Raw genomic sequence first — 9,363 nt, 5'->3', positions numbered from 1 at the left:
CACCAAAGGCCTGCAATTGTTGAGGCTGGGCCTGATCCAAGGCAAGAACCTAGAACTCAGTTCAGGTCTCCCATGTCGGTGGCAGGGAACCAAATACTTGGGCCATCATATGCTGCCTCCCAGGGTGTATATTAGCGGGAAGCTGGAATCGGGAGTGGAGGTAGTACTTGAACCCAGGCACTCCAGTAAGGAAGGCAGGTGTCCCAAGTGGCAACTTATCTGCTGCACCAAATGCCTACACTTAGTGATAAGTACTATTAATATTTTGTTAAATAGCCATCCAAAGCTTTTTCTTCTTATATCTCATTATTCGTATTTAAAATAGGAATATGCTATATTTGGTAACCTGCATTTCCATATTATATAATGTCATAAGAATATTTCCACACTAATAAATATAGGCAGACAGAATCATATTTCATTTCTGTAATACACTTTGTTGTATGATTATAAGTAATGCAGTCAATGCTATTTTAATATGTATATTTCTAGTTTTGCATTATTAACCACAATGTTTTTATTTACTATGTTTATTAAAATTTTTCACATAGAAAAGATGTACATATTTACGGGGTACTGTGGGATGTTTTGATATATGTAGATATGGTGTAATGTCCTATCAGGATAAACATATCTATCTTTTCAAATATTTAACATTTATTTATGGTGGAAACATCCAAAATCCTATCTTCTGGGTTTTTTAAGTAGAGAAATATATAGTACATTAACATTATAGTCTTCCTATTGTGCAATAGAAGACGTTTTGATGAACAATCTTACAAATACAGCTTTGTGCACTGAAGCAGTTACTTCCTTAAGATTAAATTCCCAAATCAATGGGGCAAGCATTGTGGTGCAGCAGGTTAAACCACCATTGGGATACCTGCATCCCATATCAGAGTGCAGGTTTGAGTTCTGGCTACTCCACTTCCAACCCAGCTCTCTGTTAATGTGCTTTGGAAGCATCAGATGACACCACAAGTACTTGAGTCTCTGTCACCCACATGGGAGACCTCGATGGAGTTCCTAGCTCCTGGCTTCAGGCTGATTCAGCTCTTGCTGTTGTAGGCATTTGAGGAGTGAAACAGCAGATAAAAGATCTCTCTCCTTCTCTATCACTCTTCTTTTCAAACAAATAAATAAGCTTTTTAAAAATCCCAAATGCAGCATTACTAAGTAAAAGATTAAGCATGTTTTTCAGGCTTTTGGAGTATATCCAATTTTAGTGCAAAAGAATGCACCAGTGTACACTTTCACCAATTGTACCAGTTTGTTTTTTTAGATAACATAATTTTTTTTTGAAAGACAGAGTTACAGAGAGAGGTAGAGAGAGGTAGAGACAGGGAGAGAGGTCTTCCATCCGTTGGTTCACTCCCCAGATGGCAGCAACGGTCAGAGCTGCACTGATCCAAAGCCAGGAGCCAGGAGCCTCTTCCAAGGTCTCCCACGTGGGTGCAGGGGCGCAAGGACTTGGGCCGTCTTTTACTGCTTTCCCAGGCCGTAGCAGGGAGCTGGATGGGAAGTGGAGCAGCGTGACTAGAACCAGCGCCCATTTGGGATGCCGGCGCTTCAGGCCAGGGCTTTAAGCCACTGCGCCACAGCGCCGGCCCCATGATAGATAACATAATCTTATCCATATGGATGTTATTTTGGGACTTTTTGTTCAAAGTTAACTAGTTGTCTCATTATCACCAATTAAAAAGTAATCTAGTATTCAGATGATTTGAAATGTCATCTTTATTGGATGCTTACTTGGAATATTTGTGTATCATTTGAGTTTCTGAGCTTTTTTTTATTTGGCACTGCTTCTCTGAAATTCTCTTAAAATAATCAGAGTATACCTCATTTACTCTTAAATTATTCTTTGGGTGCTCAAGTCTACAGAAGTAATCTTGCCTCAGTAACTGCCTATAATGTGCGCAACGAATGCCATCAAGCGCTCCCACCTGGGAAAGATCTTCCCCACCAACCTGCTGTGGCATCCCAAAGACTTCCCTTCTGGTTATACTGAAGTCCCCAAGCAGGTTGCATATTCAAATTAAAAAAAAATGCAGATATCTTGACTGGACTCTGGGCCCACTGAATCTGACTTGCTCTGTTACCAGTGATTTGGAACTTTGGAGTGTTAAGTTTGGAGTAGCTTGGGGTTCTGGCCTTTTATACCCCCAGAAAGGAGAGATGGCTAAAAAGGAGATGAAACCTACCTCAACAGAAACGGGTTGCTTTATTGAAGCAAAGAGGTGGCAGTCTCCAAAGAGACTGCGCAGGGCATGCATAGGGCTGAGCTTTTGTCTGGTCTGGTTGCCGAGGGAACTTGGCACCAGGAGCTCTCTATAAGCTTTGAAGGCCTTTCATTTACCTAGTTTTGCGAGCCATTTTGCAGGTGGCGAGAGAGAGAGAGAGAGAGAGAGAGAGAGCATAAGCGGATCTCCCACAGTGGGGGCGGGGGGCAGGGGAGGGTGAAAGGGTGATATTCTTGTGAGCTGTATTGTCCTTTATGGAGACCATTGATTTCCAGGAAAAAAAGCTGCAGTTATCTAAAGAAGGCAAGAATTAAAGCCTATATGTATTACCTGGAGAGTCTCCTCCAATCTTCTTTCCTGACTGGAAATTGGCTTATTCGATTTGAGTTAATTAGCACTTTGAAATAGATCACCAAAGAGGCTTAAATCCTAAGAGGAAAAACTACAGAACAGACTTAATTTGGAAAGGAAGGAAAGAACATAATACAGTAACCTCTGGCCAACAATGGGTTCCAAACCAAGAAAGTCAATCCATAAAGATTTCCCTTGCTTATATTAGTCACTATATTAAATGTGGTAAGCATGATTTTGAGTGATATTCTAATGAATATTCTGTATTTTAATAAACATGTGTTGATTTTTCTATCTTCATTTATGACAAGTGATGCTTGCTTTGTATTTTTAATAGTGATGCAAAATATAATTTTTAATAAATATATTTACACTTTAAGAGGTGAGTCAATTGAAAGAAAAATCACTGACAACAAAGTGATATAACAAAACTTTTGAATATGGTTAGAAATGACTAAAGTTGAGTAAACACTGATGATGAGATTCCTGGGCTATATGCACCCAAGTCTAGTTGGGAGAGGAATGCACAAGGGACAACTGAAATCGGCTTTGTCTATCTGGCAGTTTTGCTCAGAGTCACAGCTAACATTAGCTGTATTAATATCTCTTATCTTCTATTGGCTTGTAGTGTATTTATTCAATAGGCAGCATGTCAAGCTACATAATTTCAATTCCACACTATTAAATAAAAATTATAGGAGACCACTGCTTTGGACTAAGCTTCTGTGCTAGGTCCCTAAAAATCAAAATGGAGTCACTCATACTAAATTCCCACATCTCCAAACTGAAACAGAGTGGTTATCTGATCTTCTAAGAAATCAGGGGAAAGAGATGATGACAGTCAGGTTTCCCAAAAAGACCAGTTTCAGCAAGCATGATAATGAGTTCCCTGTGCTTTAATCTTTCCAGAAAAAGTAACCTGAAGTAATCTGATGTTAACCAATCAGTTTTCCATTGTTCTGTCTCCCTGCCCCCATCTTACAAGCAAAGTGGCTTTGAAATGACCAATCTGTTCTTTGTTCTTTGTTTCTGCTTCCTTCAACCCTTCTCTGTCTAGAAAACCAACCTCTTTTGTTTAGTGGTAGTATATTTTATTAAATGCAAATAAAGTCAGTTAAGATCTGTAAACTAAATATGTTATACATATAACATATATGTTATACATATATAACATATGTTATATGTTAGTCTCTTGATGACTAATGGAAAATGACCAGTTCATCTATCCTGCTGCGAGTCTGATGTTCTGTTTATGATTATAGGTCTCTTGCTGAAACAAGTTCTAAATCAAAGAAGATGATAGGAAATCTGGTTATATTTCTTTGACGATATTTGGATTACTGTCTATCTTTTTATAGGTTTTCTTCAAAATGGTTATCTAAGACCCTGGCATCCAGAATCAGAGAAACCTTACTCTTCACTCTTCAGGAAAAAGGCTCACTTCTATTAATGAGGGCTTGTAGGTGTTCAAAATGAGCCAGATTCAAGCAGTAATCCTTTCTTATAAAGTAGAAGAGCATCTTCCAGTATGGGAGTAACTAAGAGACTATGGTGGAGAAATAGTATACTCAGTTGAAAAGTAGCACACACTTCCTTTTCTTTGCCCTCTGTTCAAACTAGTGCAGATCAGCCTCCATTCAACACGAGAGTGCTGTAAGACAGGGTGGGCAGTTAACAGTTCAAAAATGTGCGTGTCTGTTGGCCCAGTTGCTCCATGGAGAAAACAAAAGCATCCCAAATGAAAATATTCTTTTTTTTTTTTTTTTGGACAGGCAGAGTTAGACAGTGAGAGAGAGAGAGAGAGAGGTCTTCCTTTTTCCGTTGGTTCACCCCCCAAATAGCCGCCATGGCTGGCACGCTGTGGCCGGCGCGCTGCGCTGATCTGATGCCAGGAGCCAGGTGCTTCCTCCTGATCTCCCATGCGGGTGCAGGGCCCAAGCACTTGGGCCATCCTCCACTGCCTTCCCGGGCCACAGCAGAGAGCTGGACTGGAAGAGGAGCAACAAGGACAGAATCCGGCACCCCAACTGGGACTAGAACCCGGGGGCCGGCGCCACAGGTGAAGGATTAGCCTAGTGAGCCGCGGCCCCGGCCCCAAATGAAAATATTCTGTTCCATTCCCTATTCTGAATCATTGCAGTTCTTTTTCTGTCTGAGGTATGCCACTTTCTTGAAAAGTTGGTTCCTGGAGTCTTTTTTTTTTTAAGATTATTTATTTGAAAGGCAGAGTTACAGAAAGAGAGAGGGAGACACACACACACACACACACAGAGAGAGAGAGAGAGAGAGAGAGAGAGAGAGGTTTTCCATCCTCTGGTTCACTCCCCAAATGGCTAAAACAGATGGGGCTGGACCAGGTCGAAGACAGGAGCTTCTTCCGTGTCTCCCATATGGACCATCTTCCACTGCTTTTCCAGGCACATTAGCAGGGAGCTGGATCAGAAGTGGAGCAGTCAGGGCTTGAGCTAGAGCCCATATGGGATGTTGGCACTGCAGGCTGTGGTTTAACCCACTATGCCACAGCACCAACTCAGTTTCTGGAGTTTTGATAGAATGCTAAAGCACATTCATTGTGCTGAAGTCAGACAGATTTGGTTTATATCTCTGGCTCTTCCAGTAACTAACTAGATTGCCTTGTTAGAGTTACTTTAATTTTCTCAGCTGTAAAATGGATATAGACATTTGGCCTAGCAGTTAAGACACTGGTTAAAGAAGCCCATGCCCCTTATCAGAGTGCCTGATTCCTGACTCCAGCTCCTGACTCCAGCTTTGTGCTAATGTAGACCCTGAGAGGCAGTTTTGATGGCATAAGTGATTGAGTTCCTGCCACTCTTTTGGGAGACTAGGATTGAATTCTCAGCTCCTAGCTTTGGCATTTGCCCAGACCTATCCATGGCAGGCATTTGGGAGGTGAATCAGCATGAAGGCTCTCTCTTTGTATCTAAAAAAATTAATTTAAAAAAACATTGGCTTGTGGATTCTATCTAGGGATTTCTTTAAAAAAAAAGAAAGAAAGAAAGAAAGAAAGAAAGAAAGAAAGAAAGAAAGAAAGAAAGAAAGAAAACTATGCTACAGGTTCATTGTGAGCCTTAACTAGGATACTTAGTAAAGAGCCTGACATATTTTAAATGGACGATAAATATTTACTTTTGTTAACTATGTATGTAGGCCGTGAGGTATATTTTTAAATAGCTTTACTTTTCTCCTTGAACTATTGAGTTATGGAAGATTGATAGCCATTTTCTCACAGCTGGATTATCTTGAGTGCTTGGAAGTAGTTGAGCCCTGCCTGTGCTTTGCTCAGATCAAAAGGCTGCATGCTCTTTCTAGGTGTTTCCATGTACTTTAGTTTTGCCAAAAAGAAGCAAGTAATAAACCTAGCCAAATAAATATACGACTTGCTAATTTCTGCATAAAAAGAGAGGAAGAGGTGGTAGGGAACGGAGTGGAAAGGGAGAGAAAGAATATTTGAAAAGACTATCTACATTCAAGATCTTTAGTATTACTGGGATTAAACATGACAATAGGTCTGATCTGATTTCATCATCATTTAAAAAATCATCTATTATTTTTCACTTTATGTTTCTGTGTGGGAGCAAACTGTTGAAATCTTTACTTAATGTATGCTAAACTGATCTTCTGTATATAAAGAGAATCGAAAATGAATCTTGATGTGAATGGAAGGGGAGAGGGAGTGGGAGAGGGGAGGGTTGCGGGTGGGAGGGACGTTATGGGGGGGAAGCCATTGTAATCCATAAGCCGTACTTTGGAAATTTATATTCATTAAATAAAAGTTAAAAAAAAAATCTTTAGTATTATAAGATATATAGAACTTCTGAGTACTGAAATTTCCAGAAGAGCCAAGATTTCCATCTTCTAAATTGTCTTTAAGGAACTATTTTGGGATTGGCATTGTGGTGCAGTGGGTCGAGCCACCACATGGGATGCCAGCATCCCATGTCGGAGTTGAGTCCCTGCTACTTTATGTCTGATACAGCTTCCTGTTAATGTGCACTCTGGGAGGGAGCAGAAGATGGCTCAAGTGCTTTGGTTGTTGCCACCCATGTGGGAGACCTGGATAAAGCTTCTGACCCCTGGCTTTGGCCTGGTCCAGCCCTTGCTGTTGCAGGCATTGAAGTAAGCCAGCAGATGAAATATTCTCTTCTCTCTTCCCCCTTGCTTCGTTCTCTCTCTCTCTCTCTCTCTCTCTTCGTTGCTGTGCCTTTCAAGTAGATGAAACAAATAAACATTTAAAAAAGAAAATATTTTTATTTATTTATTTTTAAGCAACTGTTGCTTCCTCGTAGGTATTTTTAAATGTGTTCATTTGAAAGGCAAATTACACAAAGAGAGGAAGAAAGAGAAAGAGAAAGAGAGAGAAAAAGAGATCTTCCATCTGCTGGTTCACTCTGCAAATGGCCACAATGGTTAGTGCTGGGCCAGGCAGAAGCCAGGAGCCTGAAACTTCATCTGGGTCTCCCACATAGGTGGCAGGGGCCCAAGCACTTGGGCTATCTTCTGCTGCTTTCCCAGGTGCGTTATCATGGAGCTGAAACAGAAGTAGAGCAACTGGAACTTGAACTGCTGCTCTGATATGGGATGCTGTTGTCAGAGGCGTAGGCTTAACCCGCTGTGCCAAGATGCCAGCACCAAGAATGAATGCATGCTTCACTTGAGACCTAGTTTAAGTAGCTAGGAGATTTAGGTTGTTAGAAGTAGCATTCAAATACTACCTGTTACTTTTTTTTTTAAAGACTTATTTATTGGGGCTGCTGTTGTGGCATAGAAGGTTAAGCTGCGGCCTGCAGTGCTGGCATCCCATATGGGAGCTGGTTTGAGTCCTGGCTGCTCCTCTTCCAATCCATCTCTCTGCTATGGCCTGGGAAAGCAGTAGAAGATGGCCCAAGTCCTTGGGCCCCTGCACCTGCGTGGGAGGCCTGGAAGAAGCTCCTGGCTCCTGGCTTCGGATAGGCCCAGCTCTAGCTGCAGCCATCTGAGGAGTGAATCAGTAAATGGAAGACTTCTCTTTCTCTCTTTGCCCCTGCCTCTCTGTAAGTCTGCCAGAGCTAGAGAGAGAGAGATCTTCTATCCACTGGTTCACTCCCCAAATGGCTGCAACAGCTGGGGCTGGGCCAGGCCAAAGCCAGAAGTGAGGAGCTTCTGTGTCTCCAGTGTGCATGCAGGGGCACAAGGACTTGGGCCATCTTCTGCTGCCTTCCCAGGCTCGTTAGCTGGGAGCTGGATTGGAAGTGGAGCAGCCAGGACTCAACCCAGCTTCCATAAGGGATGGCCACACTGCAGGATGCAGCCTAACCTTCTATTTCACAGTGCTGGCCCTGCGGTTGGTTATTTACCATTAATGTAATATTGGGCAAATTTTGTTAGTTTCTCTGTGCTTTGGGCTTCATTTCCTCATCTGTAGAATGCTCATAATGTCTTTGAAGGTGTTTTAGTGCCAGTTGAATGAGATAGCAAACTATTACGATTTTAACTAAAATTCATTTCTCAAACACAACCCGGCAGATAATCTGTATCTGAATCTTCTATCAAGTTTATTCAAACTTAAAGTTCCTGAGTTCTCCCCTAAAACTCTGATTGGAATCCTAGAGGAGTGCCTAGAATCTGTATTTTAATGACGGGCCTCTCCCATCTCTCCTGGATTTGAGAAAGGAAGGATGTCTGCACTTGGGATTTTTTTTTCCTCAGTGAATCCTTGGGGGAACGGAGGTTTTTTTGGAAGTTGGAGCTTTACAAAGTACTGCAGAGGAGAGGGGAGTTTATCAGTGAGTCCCCGAGGGGGCTCAGTGGAGATTGTTGGCAGGCTGGAAAACCTTACAGGTAGAGAGAGTGTGTATTAAATAGTTGTTAACATTTTATTCTTCACAGTTTAAATAACTAAATGCAGAATCCCTATTCATTTCAGTCGCTTACTAATTAAAGATAAGATGAGTATATCTTTTCCAAATCTAAGTCTCTTGTCCTCTTCCTGTTAGGCTGCTCTTAATTTGCTTTCACAAGATTACTTTCCAGTTGCTTTGCGTTGGAAAACTGCCCTCTGCTCTCTAAAGCAGAGTATCTGAAACCTTTGTGTGTGAATGTGTAAGGTACTTGCTTTGCTTCACTAGGCAAATTATTTTTTATATTTCCAGAAAACATTGGAAAGAGAGGACTTCCTCTGCTGCTATAGCTGGGAAGAAAAGGCATGACAGCAAATCTGCTGAGTTCCCTAATATTAATTTAATTAACTGGGTATAAGTGCATTTTTTTTTACTATGTGTGAATGTTCATAATAGCATTTCTTTTTTTGTTTTAAATAAAATAGGTTTATTTATTTCAAAGGCAGAATGATAGAGAGGCAGAGAGAGATCTTCCATCCACTGGTTCCCTGCCCAAATGGTTGCAACAGCTAGAGCTGGGGAAGGTCAAAACCAGGAGCTTTATTCTGGTTTCCCACAGGGTTTTCAGGGGCCCAAAGTACCTGGGCCATCTTCTGATGCCTTCTCAGGTTCATTTGCAATAACATTCCTATTTCTAAAGTATGTTTTCCTGGGTTGCAGGGAGGGCCCCTGCAGATAACAACTCCATTTAGAAAGTCACCCAAGCAATAAATACCTTTTTCAAAAAGAGAAACAGAGTTCTAGAGCAGCTAGTAGGTTTTCTTTTTTTTATTTTTATTTTATTTTTATTTTTTTGACAGGCAGAGTGGACAGTGAGAGAGAGAGAGAGACAAAGAGAGAAAGGTCTTCCTTTTGCCGTTGGTTCACCCTCC

The sequence above is a fragment of the Oryctolagus cuniculus genome, chromosome X, assembly GCF_051225735.1.
Source record: "Oryctolagus cuniculus isolate XC-2025 breed Fujian yellow rabbit chromosome X, ASM5122573v1, whole genome shotgun sequence".
Lineage (NCBI taxonomy): Eukaryota > Metazoa > Chordata > Mammalia > Lagomorpha > Leporidae > Oryctolagus > Oryctolagus cuniculus.
The sequence above is the reverse complement of the archived record's forward strand: the minus strand, read 5'-3'. Positions refer to the sequence as shown.